The sequence below is a fragment of the Daphnia pulicaria genome, chromosome 1 (genome assembly GCF_021234035.1).
Source record: "Daphnia pulicaria isolate SC F1-1A chromosome 1, SC_F0-13Bv2, whole genome shotgun sequence".
Lineage (NCBI taxonomy): Eukaryota > Metazoa > Arthropoda > Branchiopoda > Diplostraca > Daphniidae > Daphnia > Daphnia pulicaria.
The window spans coordinates 36,138,020-36,153,863 of NC_060913.1; the positions used below are offsets into that span (position 1 = coordinate 36,138,020).

At 44.0% G+C, this 15,844-nt stretch overlaps 1 long non-coding RNA gene, 16 other non-coding genes and 2 pseudogenes across 17 annotated transcripts in view; 1 reads left to right on the forward strand and 18 right to left on the reverse strand.

Moving 5' to 3' along the window:
- The window catches only part of LOC124312173, a 74,511-nt gene that overhangs the window by 30,318 nt on the left and 28,349 nt on the right, over positions 1 to 15,844 (forward strand). The gene's annotated exons all lie outside the window — the stretch shown is intronic.
- On the reverse strand, positions 836 to 954 carry LOC124321358. Its single transcript, XR_006914251.1, has one exon. It is a non-coding gene; the product is annotated as a 5S ribosomal RNA (ribosomal RNA).
- LOC124322811 lies at positions 1,158 to 1,280 on the reverse strand. The gene has a single exon (XR_006915070.1). It is a non-coding gene; the product is annotated as a U5 spliceosomal RNA (small nuclear RNA).
- Positions 1,855 to 1,996, reverse strand: LOC124322615. Its single transcript, XR_006914888.1, has one exon. It is a non-coding gene; the product is annotated as a U4 spliceosomal RNA (small nuclear RNA).
- On the reverse strand, positions 2,401 to 2,490 carry Trnah-gug. Its single transcript is given in 2 exon segments — positions 2,401 to 2,435; positions 2,454 to 2,490. It is a non-coding gene; the product is annotated as a tRNA-His (tRNA).
- On the reverse strand, positions 2,683 to 2,846 carry LOC124321980. The gene has a single exon (XR_006914340.1). It is a non-coding gene; the product is annotated as a U1 spliceosomal RNA (small nuclear RNA).
- LOC124322175 lies at positions 3,356 to 3,546 on the reverse strand. Its single transcript, XR_006914523.1, has one exon. It is a non-coding gene; the product is annotated as a U2 spliceosomal RNA (small nuclear RNA).
- Positions 4,057 to 4,278, reverse strand: LOC124322410. Its single transcript, XR_006914696.1, has one exon. It is a non-coding gene; the product is annotated as a small nucleolar RNA U3 (small nucleolar RNA).
- On the reverse strand, positions 5,033 to 5,151 carry LOC124321371. Its single transcript, XR_006914253.1, has one exon. It is a non-coding gene; the product is annotated as a 5S ribosomal RNA (ribosomal RNA).
- LOC124321383 lies at positions 5,900 to 6,018 on the reverse strand. The gene has a single exon (XR_006914254.1). It is a non-coding gene; the product is annotated as a 5S ribosomal RNA (ribosomal RNA).
- LOC124322812 lies at positions 6,222 to 6,344 on the reverse strand. The gene has a single exon (XR_006915071.1). It is a non-coding gene; the product is annotated as a U5 spliceosomal RNA (small nuclear RNA).
- On the reverse strand, positions 6,919 to 7,060 carry LOC124322618. Its single transcript, XR_006914890.1, has one exon. It is a non-coding gene; the product is annotated as a U4 spliceosomal RNA (small nuclear RNA).
- Trnah-gug lies at positions 7,465 to 7,554 on the reverse strand. Its single transcript is given in 2 exon segments — positions 7,465 to 7,499; positions 7,518 to 7,554. It is a non-coding gene; the product is annotated as a tRNA-His (tRNA).
- On the reverse strand, positions 7,747 to 7,910 carry LOC124321981. The gene has a single exon (XR_006914341.1). It is a non-coding gene; the product is annotated as a U1 spliceosomal RNA (small nuclear RNA).
- LOC124322310 lies at positions 8,420 to 8,595 on the reverse strand (annotated as a pseudogene).
- LOC124322363 lies at positions 13,144 to 13,246 on the reverse strand (annotated as a pseudogene).
- Positions 13,757 to 13,978, reverse strand: LOC124322411. Its single transcript, XR_006914697.1, has one exon. It is a non-coding gene; the product is annotated as a small nucleolar RNA U3 (small nucleolar RNA).
- LOC124321395 lies at positions 14,733 to 14,851 on the reverse strand. The gene has a single exon (XR_006914255.1). It is a non-coding gene; the product is annotated as a 5S ribosomal RNA (ribosomal RNA).
- Positions 15,600 to 15,718, reverse strand: LOC124321406. Its single transcript, XR_006914256.1, has one exon. It is a non-coding gene; the product is annotated as a 5S ribosomal RNA (ribosomal RNA).

A 15,844-nucleotide genomic window follows, 5' to 3' on the forward strand; every position in this document is an offset into this window, starting at 1 on the left:
GACCATATTCGCCTCTAAATCTAGTTCTAATGCTTGCTTACTTTCTGTTCGAAATACACACCAACCTTAGCCAAACAAACGAGGACATATAAGTACATTTGTCAATGGACAACCGAATATAAAATTTGATAATATTTCCAAACGCCACTATTTTTGGCTAACTGTCATTTTTAATTTTCTCGTTCCGGGGATGTCCGATCAATGAGCCAACAATCCAAGTGTCATAAGGCTAACGATTGCTTCCCTTACTTAGCTTGCGTTGCATAAGGATCTCAGAGTCAGAGAGATTAGATAGAGCTGCCCGAAGAAACCACCAACGTACAAGCCTCTCGGCTGTGCCGTGCGCTTCGCGCTTTACTTAGCTTGCGTTGCATAAGGATCTCAGAGCCAGAGAGATTAGATAGAGCTGCCCGAAGAAACCACCAACGTACAAGCCTCTCGGCTGTGCCGTGCGCTTCGCGCTTTACTTAGCTTGCGTTGCATAAGGATCTCAGAGCCAGAGAGATTAGATAGAGCTGCCCGAAGAAACCACCAACGTACAAGCCTCTCGGCTGTGCCGTGCGCTTCGCGCACGGCGTTTCAAATATCTTTCAGCAACAAAGAGGTTGGAGGACGTCTAGTAGCCTCTCGGCTGTGCCGTGCGCTTCGCGCACGGCGTTTCAAATATCTTTCAGCAACAAAGAGGTTGGAGGACGTCTAGTAGGCAATATCCAGTAAAAAATACGTTCCTTCCATTTTCAACTAATGCCAAAATAATACATTGTAGTCCATGTAGTATCACCCATCTTGGGAAGCACTTCAATTCAATTGGATTCACAAAAATAAAATAATTCCATGCCAACAGCATCCCGTATTCCCAAGCGGTCACCCATCCAAGTACTAACGGGACCCGACATAGCTTAACTTCCGGGAGCTGACGAGACCGGGTGAGTTCTATGTGGTATGGCCGTTGACATTAAACTAGACGCAATTACCCGACCATATTCGCCTCTAATCTATTACTTGTGCTTGAGATTTATCTTTTTGAAATACACACTAATCTTACCAAAACCACCGAAAAACTATCAGTTTGTCATTTTACAAATGTTGTCAGTATGTAGTAGTAGAATATCTTTGTTTCCGCATACAGACGTTTTTAATTTTTCATTTATTCAAAGTGCCCAATCAGAAGACCGGGCGTTAAAAAAATAAGTCATATAGACTCATCAATGCTCCTAACCACGGAAATCTTTAGTAAAAGGCGAAAGATTTATCCGGGTATTGATTAGAAACCAGAGTAAATAACAGTGGTATGCCTTGTATTTATATTCATTTCAAAATTTTGAAGTGCGCTTGTAAGGTTTTTTTTCGAAACATGCGTTTACATATCAAAATCCTTGTGCAATTCTTTATCAATGGGTACAGTTATTTTAAAGTAAATATCATGTATAAAGCTCGTTAACATGTTTTTGAACGAAACAGTTGTGCGCAGTGTTATTTTTGAAAAAAATGAACGATCTTTATGGTACAAGCCCAACACGTAGGTGGTGGGATCAGATGTTTACCCCGACATTCACCCTACAGCGGTTAACAATTTATTGAACTTCCCCTTTAAACATGGTGGAATCTTTTCACCTTGTCATTTGGAATCACCTTTTCAAATATTTTCCCCGTGTTCACAATGTTCCAACTGACTGATATTAATGGCCTTCAGCGAACGAATTAATCAGCCTTGTCTGACGTGCAATACCAACTAAATGGAAACAAAAATCACTTATACGATTTCACTTTCACCGTTTAATGTTATAAACACACTATGCAACACTCCAATTTTTCTAACTGACTGTAATTTTTTTTTTCTTGTACGCTGAAATGCTCCTGATGGAGCTATCAAAAATTGCCGACGACAAAGATTATTTCACTTCATCGTGGCGGGGTATTGGTTAAAGTTTTCAACTAGCAATAATCACACCTCGGGAGACCCTCATTGGTTATGATATTGCCACTGCGCAAAGCTAAATTATAATCAGAAAAGCAAGTCTACTTAAGCATTTGCTGAATTCGTTCTGCTTGGACGTGTTGGACCAACAATTTCGTTCAGAAATATTCATTTAGATTACCCTAGGCAAATTTTAATTTCCATCTCCCATTGGACTAATACCAACAGGGGACAGTTCATTACATACATGAAATAATTTTTGTCTTAATATCGGGTCAAATACTTGAAATTCTGTAAATGTGTATTTTTCTTCCATACATTTCAACAACTTCCTGCACACACAAAAAAAGGGAGGGGGAATTTCAGGTTTTCATTCCAAATTGTTTTTCACATTATGAACTATTGAAGTGAGCGAGCATTACTTTCCAACCAAACAAAATTTATAGTTAATCTGCGTGTTGACGTGAAAAATCAGTTTTCAGTGCCGTGACCAGGATTCGAACCTGGGTTACTACGGATTCATATCTAGTAGGTACCACAACGTAGGGTCCTAACCACTAGACGATCACGGCCAATCCATTGGCCATGATGATTTATATTAAAGTAGCTAAACATGAATTTCATTACTTTGTTGTTTCTTCCCAGAAAGAAAATCTGATGCTTCGCGTATTCCCAAGCGGTCAACCCTACCGTTTACTAACGGGACCAGATTTAGTTCAACTTCCGGCAGATGACAAGAATTTTTCTTACATTTATAGTGTGTTCAGGGAACGGCGCGAACGCAGTCCCCCACTACCAAAAATTGTACTCCCGAGTTAATCACATTTGGATTAATCGCAAGGGTCAGCCCATCCTTAGTGCAATGGAAAGGCCTCGCCCTGGAGGAACCACCTTGGTGATCATGGTTGCCTCTGAGCCAGGTAAGTATGATTGTGGATGCTTTTTCACTTTGTTTAATACTTTGTATACAGCAGAACAATATTGACAAAGAGTGTTCAAGTATTTGACTGACGTTTAGAGAATACCACCCACTTTCTTTCATCGACTTGAATTACGAACTCGAGCAAAATATAGTAAATAAAGCTCAGTATTTATTTCATGGTCTTGATCTTTGCAAATACTTTTCAAGAAACAAATTGCTTGTTTTTTTTCATTTGGTCGTCCAATTGGCAAATAAGAAAATAAGAAAATCGACTTTTCATATGAAAATACACGCATCTTCATATTTTAAAAAAAAACATCACATCGAAAGATGAACAGTACTAATTAGTTAACACAATCAAGTACGTATTTTTTTATGCTTTTCTTGATATTACGAAAAAAATACAATTAGAAAAAATTACAAACATGTCTACATGACAGTTTTGCAATTATACATGGTCTTTTATTATACGGTGCTAAGACAATTTCTGTTTTATTCAATATGTTCTCCCTCATAGAGGGTGAGCCGATCCCGGAGGTACTGCAATACCGGGTCAACCCGTGGCGGGAGCAGTGCAAGCACTGTATTCCCACCGTATGCCAAAAATCAGTTTAATATTCTGGGGTCCATTTGAACCCGTATCAGATATTAAGCTGATAAGAACAGATACTACACTTTGATCTTAGCCAAAAGGCCGAGAAGCGATAATGTTACAAGGATTACTGCCCAAAATAACCACTGAGGTTCAACACATTTCCGGTGGTGTACGAAGAATACTCATATCACTCAAAACATTCAAGAAATGCTATAAAATATTGAGTTGTTCATTTTTCCAGACGCGACCACTTGATGCTTATAAAGTTCATTTTCATTTGTTTTATTATGCTCATACTGTATTAAGGGAGATACAATTTACGCTGAAGGCGTTGCAAATTTTACTCTCGTTATCACACTAGGTCCTTTTTTTTCAGAATATGGCTTTGCCACGCCACCTGACGACAAAAGCTCTGAACGATAATTAATCATGATTAAATAACAATAACTAAAAGAATGCAATACGATCATAAAGTCATGACACATCCTCAAATTGACCAACCTCACTTTCACAATTTATTTTGCCATACAAGCAGATGATTTAAGGACACGAATACCTGGAATTATTATTAAGATTTATCTCTTTAGATTTTCAAGAATTTAAATTTGTTTTATCATCTCAACCACTCTGAACACGCTAGTTTCCTTCCGCTATTTCACATGGATTTAACGGAAACGGTCCTCAATGACTGTGTTTGATGCTGTCGAGACAGCTACACTCACAGCCTGTTTCACGCTCAGAAACCAGCGTCTTAACTCGTCATCGTGGGTTGAAAGGAGACAAGTTTCTGGTGGGAAACAAGTCAAGATATACTACAGAAATGATCCTGTGAAGTATGATCTTAAATGCAATGTTATTTTGCAGAACTCTAAATAAGGTTTGTACGATCAATGAGCTTTGGCGTAAATTACAGTGCATAGATCGATATTTCGGAATATTAAATTGAGATTTGCAATACTTGACGCACACAGTACATACATTGTCAGGTCTTGCATTTTGTTCATTTATTGAAACACCGAGAAGCTCTTTAATAGTTATAGAACAAGTGACGAGACCAATTTTGGACACAATAAAGAATCCGCGTGCTCATCAAATCAATTTATTACAGTAATGTATTATCGATTGAGAGCCCATTTATCAGCTGGGTGTTTGGCGTGCACCTATAATCCTGCTTCGGGGAGGCTTGGTAGAGTGGATGGCTTGAGTTTAGGAGCCCTGTTTCGTGATACCGCATGTTGATCAGGTGCCCGCACTAAGCTTGACATCAGCATGGATCTGCTAGAGGAATCTAGTAGGTGCAGGTTAGCTAAGGAGGAGCGTAGTGGGTCAGGAGGGAAACCTAGCAGCCAAAAGTTCCCGTGTTCGGCAGTAGTGGGATCGTGCCAGTGAGTGGGCGTCATGCAACAGCCTCAACAAAATAGCCAAACCTCTATCTTTTTTTTTGTCGTTAAAACTACCGAGATCAAACAAACATGCGTTCTACAATATATGGTATCATTAATCAAAGTCCCAGCAATACCCTTTTCAACTAATACCTAAAGAATACATTATATTCCATGTCTCATCTAACTTGGGGAGCAAAAATAAAATTACACCATGCCAACAGCATCCCGTATTCCCAAGCGGTCACCCATCCAAGTACTAACGGGACCCGACATAGCTTAACTTCCGGGAGCTGACGAGACCGGGTGAGTTCTATGTGGTATGGCCGTTGACATCAATTCAGTCGCCATTACCCGACCATATTCGCCTCTAAATCTAGTTCTAATGCTTGCTTACTTTCTGTTCGAAATACACACCAACCTTAGCCAAACAAACGAGGACATATAAGTACATTTGTCAATGGACAACCGAATATAAAATTTGATAATATTTCCAAACGCCACTATTTTTGGCTAACTGTCATTTTTAATTTTCTCGTTCCGGGGATGTCCGATCAATGAGCCAACAATCCAAGTGTCATAAGGCTAACGATTGCTTCCCTTACTTAGCTTGCGTTGCATAAGGATCTCAGAGTCAGAGAGATTAGATAGAGCTGCCCGAAGAAACCACCAACGTACAAGCCTCTCGGCTGTGCCGTGCGCTTCGCGCTTTACTTAGCTTGCGTTGCATAAGGATCTCAGAGCCAGAGAGATTAGATAGAGCTGCCCGAAGAAACCACCAACGTACAAGCCTCTCGGCTGTGCCGTGCGCTTCGCGCACGGCGTTTCAAATATCTTTCAGCAACAAAGAGGTTGGAGGACGTCTAGTAGCCTCTCGGCTGTGCCGTGCGCTTCGCGCACGGCGTTTCAAATATCTTTCAGCAACAAAGAGGTTGGAGGACGTCTAGTAGGCAATATCCAGTAAAAAATACGTTCCTTCCATTTTCAACTAATGCCAAAATAATACATTGTAGTCCATGTAGTATCACCCATCTTGGGAAGCACTTCAATTCAATTGGATTCACAAAAATAAAATAATTCCATGCCAACAGCATCCCGTATTCCCAAGCGGTCACCCATCCAAGTACTAACGGGACCCGACATAGCTTAACTTCCGGGAGCTGACGAGACCGGGTGAGTTCTATGTGGTATGGCCGTTGACATTAAACTAGACGCAATTACCCGACCATATTCGCCTCTAATCTATTACTTGTGCTTGAGATTTATCTTTTTGAAATACACACTAATCTTACCAAAACCACCGAAAAACTATCAGTTTGTCATTTTACAAATGTTGTCAGTATGTAGTAGTAGAATATCTTTGTTTCCGCATACAGACGTTTTTAATTTTTCATTTATTCAAAGTGCCCAATCAGAAGACCGGGCGTTAAAAAAATAAGTCATATAGACTCATCAATGCTCCTAACCACGGAAATCTTTAGTAAAAGGCGAAAGATTTATCCGGGTATTGATTAGAAACCAGAGTAAATAACAGTGGTATGCCTTGTATTTATATTCATTTCAAAATTTTGAAGTGCGCTTGTAAGGTTTTTTTTCGAAACATGCGTTTACATATCAAAATCCTTGTGCAATTCTTTATCAATGGGTACAGTTATTTTAAAGTAAATATCATGTATAAAGCTCGTTAACATGTTTTTGAACGAAACAGTTGTGCGCAGTGTTATTTTTGAAAAAAATGAACGATCTTTATGGTACAAGCCCAACACGTAGGTGGTGGGATCAGATGTTTACCCCGACATTCACCCTACAGCGGTTAACAATTTATTGAACTTCCCCTTTAAACATGGTGGAATCTTTTCACCTTGTCATTTGGAATCACCTTTTCAAATATTTTCCCCGTGTTCACAATGTTCCAACTGACTGATATTAATGGCCTTCAGCGAACGAATTAATCAGCCTTGTCTGACGTGCAATACCAACTAAATGGAAACAAAAATCACTTATACGATTTCACTTTCACCGTTTAATGTTATAAACACACTATGCAACACTCCAATTTTTCTAACTGACTGTAATTTTTTTTTTCTTGTACGCTGAAATGCTCCTGATGGAGCTATCAAAAATTGCCGACGACAAAGATTATTTCACTTCATCGTGGCGGGGTATTGGTTAAAGTTTTCAACTAGCAATAATCACACCTCGGGAGACCCTCATTGGTTATGATATTGCCACTGCGCAAAGCTAAATTATAATCAGAAAAGCAAGTCTACTTAAGCATTTGCTGAATTCGTTCTGCTTGGACGTGTTGGACCAACAATTTCGTTCAGAAATATTCATTTAGATTACCCTAGGCAAATTTTAATTTCCATCTCCCATTGGACTAATACCAACAGGGGACAGTTCATTACATACATGAAATAATTTTTGTCTTAATATCGGGTCAAATACTTGAAATTCTGTAAATGTGTATTTTTCTTCCATACATTTCAACAACTTCCTGCACACACAAAAAAAGGGAGGGGGAATTTCAGGTTTTCATTCCAAATTGTTTTTCACATTATGAACTATTGAAGTGAGCGAGCATTACTTTCCAACCAAACAAAATTTATAGTTAATCTGCGTGTTGACGTGAAAAATCAGTTTTCAGTGCCGTGACCAGGATTCGAACCTGGGTTACTACGGATTCATATCTAGTAGGTACCACAACGTAGGGTCCTAACCACTAGACGATCACGGCCAATCCATTGGCCATGATGATTTATATTAAAGTAGCTAAACATGAATTTCATTACTTTGTTGTTTCTTCCCAGAAAGAAAATCTGATGCTTCGCGTATTCCCAAGCGGTCAACCCTACCGTTTACTAACGGGACCAGATTTAGTTCAACTTCCGGCAGATGACAAGAATTTTTCTTACATTTATAGTGTGTTCAGGGAACGGCGCGAACGCAGTCCCCCACTACCAAAAATTGTACTCCCGAGTTAATCACATTTGGATTAATCGCAAGGGTCAGCCCATCCTTAGTGCAATGGAAAGGCCTCGCCCTGGAGGAACCACCTTGGTGATCATGGTTGCCTCTGAGCCAGGTAAGTATGATTGTGGATGCTTTTTCACTTTGTTTAATACTTTGTATACAGCAGAACAATATTGACAAAGAGTGTTCAAGTATTTGACTGACGTTTAGAGAATACCACCCACTTTCTTTCATCGACTTGAATTACGAACTCGAGCAAAATATAGTAAATAAAGCTCAGTATTTATTTCATGGTCTTGATCTTTGCAAATACTTTTCAAGAAACAAATTGCTTGTTTTTTTTCATTTGGTCGTCCAATTGGCAAATAAGAAAATAAGAAAATCGACTTTTCATATGAAAATACACGCATCTTCATATTTTAAAAAAAAACATCACATCGAAAGATGAACAGTACTAATTAGTTAACACAATCAAGTACGTATTTTTTTATGCTTTTCTTGATATTACGAAAAAAATACAATTAGAAAAAATTACAAACATGTCTACATGACAGTTTTGCAATTATACATGGTCTTTTATTATACGGTGCTAAGACAATTTCTGTTTTATTCAATATGTTCTCCCTCATAGAGGGTGAGCCGATCCCGGAGGTACTGCAATACCGGGTCAACCCGTGGCGGGAGCAGTGCAAGCACTGTATTCCCACCGTATGCCAAAAATCAGTTTAATATTCTGGGGTCCATTTGAACCCGTATCAGATATTAAGCTGATAAGAACAGATTAAAATGTTTATTGACAATGAATTTTTATCTAGTACATAGTTGGCTATGCCAAAGGGGAAATGTTCAACAAATGACGGGGCATTTGGAGGCTGGAGAACAGGAGACCAGTGAAATACAAGATATCTAAACGAACGGAAGAAAATGTGAGAGGGGTGTTGAACCCATCAGTTCAACAAATGACGGGGCATTTGGAGGCTGGAGAACAGGAGACCAGTGAAATACAAGATATCTAAACGAACGGAAGAAAATGTGAGAGGGGTGTTGAACCCATCAAGTAGTGAGTGGAGAGATCAGATAAATAAAATCAAGAGATTAGTGTGTGAGGACAATGTGAAATTAGGGACGTGATGGAGGCGGAGCCATAGGAATGGGTTCCCGATACTGCCGCTTTCCGCTGATGAATTCCACATAAATATCGCGGGACCACCGGATGGTGTCGCTGATCACGAGTTTTTTCATGAGTTTGGCGTAGCTTTTACTGATGCGTAGTTGGCGAATAACGGCATCATTCGCTGGATCCCATCCACCAAGCGCACCAACCACAAAGGCATCTAGATAAACATTCCAGCCTTGAGATCGGAGTTCTGCGGCAAGAGGGTCATATTTTTCTATTTTCCCAGCTCGAGCAAGTTGAAACGCTTCGAATTTGTTTTCGAAGACGATGGCTACATCGACGATGGAGATGGAGCGGGTCGAGACATCAGTGACGACAAGGTCCGGTCGGAGCTGGCCGCTGGTACCGGGTATCGCCTTGTCTTCGGTAATCGTTCCAGCAATCACCGGCGTCCCTCTGGCCAGTCGATGGACGACATTATGGTGGCGGAGAGCCCGAGGACGACTGACATATTTGCAGTGGCTGAGAACATGCGGGAGAGTTTCGAGCACATTATTGCAACGGCGGCAGCGCTTACTGCCGGCGCCAAATCGGCGCGTTCCATTTAGGGGGACAGTGTCCAGTCGGGCCCGATGGAGAAAGCGCCAGTCGGCAAATCGGGTATAAAGGCCGGTTTTCATCATGTGATTTGATTCACTACGGAGGCTGGTCACTGAGAACACTTTACCCTGGTCGGGTTTCTGGAGAAGGCGGTGGAGGTAGGAGGCCCGGAGGGCCGTTTTAACTAGATTACACACCTGACTGCGGGCGGCCGGGTGGGCTCGCGCCTGATCTGGTTCTTTTCCAGGACGGGGGACGATGATCTGCATTTCACCAAGGGTGGCGCACCACCACCATTCAATATTCACGATTCGACGAAGGGCGCGCGTACAGGATCGGACACGCGACCACAACGAAGGAACATCACCGTTGGTTTGAATCATGTCACCATCCGTGGATCCGTTGAGGTAAGCGGCAATGTCCTCCATGTCTGGCACACGTCGAATCTTGAGGTGAGCCGCGGTCTTGAGCGTGTCCCAAGCAGTTTCACGTACATCATCGTCGGGACAGGTAAGAAGACGATAACCATGGGTGATTGCGCACACATTGCGCATATCACTAAACGGTAGAATGCCAGCACCACCTAGCGGACTAGGAATGAAGACCACTTCAGCACTGGCCCGTTGGGACAAATTTAACCACTTTTTCACATTTTTCTTCATTCTCTTGTCCAATGCTCTGAGCGGTTTAACTGCGACGTTGGCACCTCGGAGAATGAAGTCTAGGCGGGGCACAATGAAGGTGACGACCGCATCAATCTTCTGCCAAGGGGCTAGTAGGCTGTTGTCGAGAAGGTCCAGGTCGTTGGAAAGTTGAGCCAGCGTTTCCTCTGGCGTCTGTTTGTTGCGGAAACCAGTTGGGACTCCCAGATGGCGGTAGTGTTGTCCTTCATCAAGGACCGCCAATGGGTTTTCGTTGATTGTGAAGACGGAATCGACAGTTTCTCGCCGGACCACATGGAGAGTGGCACATTTGGCCGGTTTGAAGGTGAGGCCACACCATTCTGCCGTTTCCGTCGCCACATCAAGTTGGCGCTGGAGTGCGGCTTCATTTTTTGCTAGGAGGGCCAGGTCATCGGCGAAAGCTAGAATAAGGAGGTCAATAAGGCCTAATTTAAAAGAGAGGGGCTTTAGCGCCATGACAGCGCGGATGATTGGTTCCATAGCCAGATCAAATATCACAGGGCTCAGGGGGCAGCCCTGTTTGACTCCAGATGAAATTGGGATGGGTGCTGTCAGGCCACTGGACGTCATCCCGCGTGTGGTTGTGTCGATGTAGAGATCTTGCACGACGGAAATGAGTTCCGCAGGTAGCCCTAAAAGGTTTAGGGTGCCAAAAATGTGGCTGTGGGGGACGGAAGGAAAGGCGTTGGCCAGGTCAAGCCATGCAACACACAATTCCTGGCCGGTGCGACGGGCTTGATTAATGGCGGCCTGAAGGAGGAAGTTGTGCTCAAGGCAGCCGTCGTGTCGGGTGAAACCTTTTTGTTGTGGCGAAATCCGGTGGCCCTCTTCCGCCCAGCGGGAAATCCGGTCGGCGATGACGCCAGAGTAGAGTTTGGCAATGGTGTTTCCAAGGGTGAGCGGACGCCAGTTGCCTAGATTCTCTCTGTCACCGGCTTTAAAGATGAGGACCGTCGTCGACTCTTTCCAGGCGGCTGGAACTTTGGCAATGCGGAGGCACCGCGAGTAGATTAGGGCCAGGGTGTGGCAGCCAGGGTCGACGCGACGTAGGCCAGAGTAACGCGCGCCATCAGGTCCAGGAGCCGTGTTTTTCATCCGTTGAAGGCGGAAGGAAACTTCCAGTGGGGTGATCGGGGCCGTAAGGAAGGCCAGTTCATCAGGCGTGGTAGGCTGATCAAAGGCCGGCACACAGGCGGGTGGATCGGACCAGGGGTGCTCTTCCCCTGCAAAAATTGTGGTCAAGTGCGTCTCGATTGCTGCCGGTTCAGCCGCGCAGTACGGAGACGGTTCTGCCAAGATGTGGGTCATGGCTTTGTTTCGGTCCATCCTGTAGAGCTTCTGAATGGCAGAAGCATCCTGGGGATCGTATCGTGGGCGCCTACGTGGGGCTCGGTTGAGACCTTGATTACGGGGAGCCGGAGCACGGGTAGGAGGTGGTGGTGCTGTGTCCTGCCGTTCAGCAGCAGCAGAAGAAATAGCCAACGAGAGGGCCGAGAGGCCATCAACATCCTCAGGGAGGAGTGAGTTGAACGTATCAACCCACTGGCGTTGGAGATCCGTTAGCTTCGGTGGGGGGATGTCAGGAGCTTCCTCTTCTTCATCTATCCGTGCAGGGTCAAGTGAAGGGGAACGACGCCGAGGAGAGGTAGCCGGTCGCCCATTAGCCCTGCGGTTGGTCACAGGCGGCAAATGAGAAGATTGCTGACGAGATCGTCTTCCACGCCGACCACCAGGTGGCTCGCACTGCTGTACGAGCCCTGGGGGCTGGGCGGAAAGTGAAGAAGTAGACAGCCGAGGGTCAGGCCGTCGAGGAAGGTCGAAATGGCCAGCATCCCGATTCCACGGTGGAGCATCTGGCATGGAGGGTGAAGTCACTGGTTCACTCACTATGGGAGGAGGAGAGATTGCAGCATAAACTAGGCCTCGAGCACCTGGAGCGCCAGACACTGGAAGAGAGCCGGTAGGTGGCGTGTGGGTAGTATTTCGGAGGCTCGGTGTAGCTAGCGGCGAAGGAGGCTGAGCAAGCACTGAAGCGACACTATTTTGCGGCATTTCCGGTGGCGGAACAGAAACTGCACTGGGGAGAAGAAGCTGCCGGGCAATGCGGATTTCTTCAGTCACTATTGGTGGATGGGAGCGCGGGCGATAACAGCGGCCACCACCACCTCTTTCCCAGCAACCACTCACAACCGGATGATCAAGCACGTCATACAGAACATTCGTACGACCAGTCCAGGACCATAGAGAGCCATTTCCGTCTGGAGGATCTGGCTCTGGCGGCGGAGGAGGGAAGTCACTTGGCACATCACTGAGAGAAGCACTGAGGGGCGGGAGTAGCTCACGAGGCCCGAAGTTGATGAGGAGGCCAGGCGGATGGGGATGCATCGGCCTGGTATCTGGAAGAGGAGGTAGATTAGTGGGGGCAGCCGTCGGAGGGATCGGCGCCACAGCAGATGGGTCAGGAGGCAGCGCCTCTGATATGGATTGACGTCGAGCCGCCGCAAGGAAGCAATCAATGGCCTCGGAAGAGATGGGCGGCACTTGGGGTGTACCAGGCGTGGTAGAGGGTGGAGACACCGGTCGACGGGAGTGGAGTTCAGCATGGTGGGCGGCATAGCTTCTCACGCTCGGTAACTCGAACTGGCAGATGCGGCACTCGAAGCGGACAACAATGGTACCTTTGTGGGTGGCGCGGAAGTGCTTCTTCAGGCTGTTATGGGTCAACAGCTTCTGCCCAACGGTAGTGCAGATGTGGCAGGAGAAGGTGGCAGAAGAAGGGATGGGAAGGCTGATGTAGACCACATCAGTAATGTTCTCCGTGAACCTGCTCCCACGAGGCGGCGTACAATTGGAAGAATCACTGTCACTCATAATATAGCAAGGGTACACATATGCAAAATCAATACGGTCAATATAGGCGGTAGAAAAATAGGGAGAAGAAGGTGATCACTTCAAAGGTTGGGACAAGAGGCAAAAGATCAAGCGAGTGGCATCTGGAAACAACTGATAAGAACAGATACTACACTTTGATCTTAGCCAAAAGGCCGAGAAGCGATAATGTTACAAGGATTACTGCCCAAAATAACCACTGAGGTTCAACACATTTCCGGTGGTGTACGAAGAATACTCATATCACTCAAAACATTCAAGAAATGCTATAAAATATTGAGTTGTTCATTTTTCCAGACGCGACCACTTGATGCTTATAAAGTTCATTTTCATTTGTTTTATTATGCTCATACTGTATTAAGGGAGATACAATTTACGCTGAAGGCGTTGCAAATTTTACTCTCGTTATCACACTAGGTCCTTTTTTTTCAGAATATGGCTTTGCCACGCCACCTGACGACAAAAGCTCTGAACGATAATTAATCATGATTAAATAACAATAACTAAAAGAATGCAATACGATCATAAAGTCATGACACATCCTCAAATTGACCAACCTCACTTTCACAATTTATTTTGCCATACAAGCAGATGATTTAAGGACACGAATACCTGGAATTATTATTAAGATTTATCTCTTTAGATTTTCAAGAATTTAAATTTGTTTTATCATCTCAACCACTCTGAACACGCTAGTTTCCTTCCGCTATTTCACATGGATTTAACGGAAACGGTCCTCAATGACTGTGTTTGATGCTGTCGAGACAGCTACACTCACAGCCTGTTTCACGCTCAGAAACCAGCGTCTTAACTCGTCATCGTGGGTTGAAAGGAGACAAGTTTCTGGTGGGAAACAAGTCAAGATATACTACAGAAATGATCCTGTGAAGTATGATCTTAAATGCAATGTTATTTTGCAGAACTCTAAATAAGGTTTGTACGATCAATGAGCTTTGGCGTAAATTACAGTGCATAGATCGATATTTCGGAATATTAAATTGAGATTTGCAATACTTGACGCACACAGTACATACATTGTCAGGTCTTGCATTTTGTTCATTTATTGAAACACCGAGAAGCTCTTTAATAGTTATAGAACAAGTGACGAGACCAATTTTGGACACAATAAAGAATCCGCGTGCTCATCAAATCAATTTATTACAGTAATGTATTATCGATTGAGAGCCCATTTATCAGCTGGGTGTTTGGCGTGCACCTATAATCCTGCTTCGGGGAGGCTTGGTAGAGTGGATGGCTTGAGTTTAGGAGCCCTGTTTCGTGATACCGCATGTTGATCAGGTGCCCGCACTAAGCTTGACATCAGCATGGATCTGCTAGAGGAATCTAGTAGGTGCAGGTTAGCTAAGGAGGAGCGTAGTGGGTCAGGAGGGAAACCTAGCAGCCAAAAGTTCCCGTGTTCGGCAGTAGTGGGATCGTGCCAGTGAGTGGGCGTCATGCAACAGCCTCAACAAAATAGCCAAACCTCTATCTTTTTTTTTGTCGTTAAAACTACCGAGATCAAACAAACATGCGTTCTACAATATATGGTATCATTAATCAAAGTCCCAGCAATACCCTTTTCAACTAATACCTAAAGAATACATTATATTCCATGTCTCATCTAACTTGGGGAGCAAAAATAAAATTACACCATGCCAACAGCATCCCGTATTCCCAAGCGGTCACCCATCCAAGTACTAACGGGACCCGACATAGCTTAACTTCCGGGAGCTGACGAGACCGGGTGAGTTCTATGTGGTATGGCCGTTGACATCAATTCAGTCGCCATTACCCGACCATATTCGCCTCTAAATCTAGTTCTAATGCTTGCTTACTTTCTGTTCGAAATACACACCAACCTTAGCCAAACAAACGAGGACATATAAGTACATTTGTCAATGGACAACCGAATATAAAATTTGATAATATTTCCAAACGCCACTATTTTTGGCTAACTGTCATTTTTAATTTTCTCGTTCCGGGGATGTCCGATCAATGAGCCAACAATCCAAGTGTCATAAGGCTAACGATTGCTTCCCTTACTTAGCTTGCGTTGCATAAGGATCTCAGAGTCAGAGAGATTAGATAGAGCTGCCCGAAGAAACCACCAACGTACAAGCCTCTCGGCTGTGCCGTGCGCTTCGCGCTTTACTTAGCTTGCGTTGCATAAGGATCTCAGAGCCAGAGAGATTAGATAGAGCTGCCCGAAGAAACCACCAACGTACAAGCCTCTCGGCTGTGCCGTGCGCTTCGCGCACGGCGTTTCAAATATCTTTCAGCAACAAAGAGGTTGGAGGACGTCTAGTAGCCTCTCGGCTGTGCCGTGCGCTTCGCGCACGGCGTTTCAAATATCTTTCAGCAACAAAGAGGTTGGAGGACGTCTAGTAGGCAATATCCAGTAAAAAATACGTTCCTTCCATTTTCAACTAATGCCAAAATAATACATTGTAGTCCATGTAGTATCACCCATCTTGGGAAGCACTTCAATTCAATTGGATTCACAAAAATAAAATAATTCCATGCCAACAGCATCCCGTATTCCCAAGCGGTCACCCATCCAAGTACTAACGGGACCCGACATAGCTTAACTTCCGGGAGCTGACGAGACCGGGTGAGTTCTATGTGGTATGGCCGTTGACATTAAACTAGACGCAATTACCCGACCATATTCGCCTCTAATCTATTACTTGTGCTTGAGATTTATCTTTTTGAAATACACACTAATCTTACCAAAACCACCGAAAAACTATCAGTTTGTCATTTTA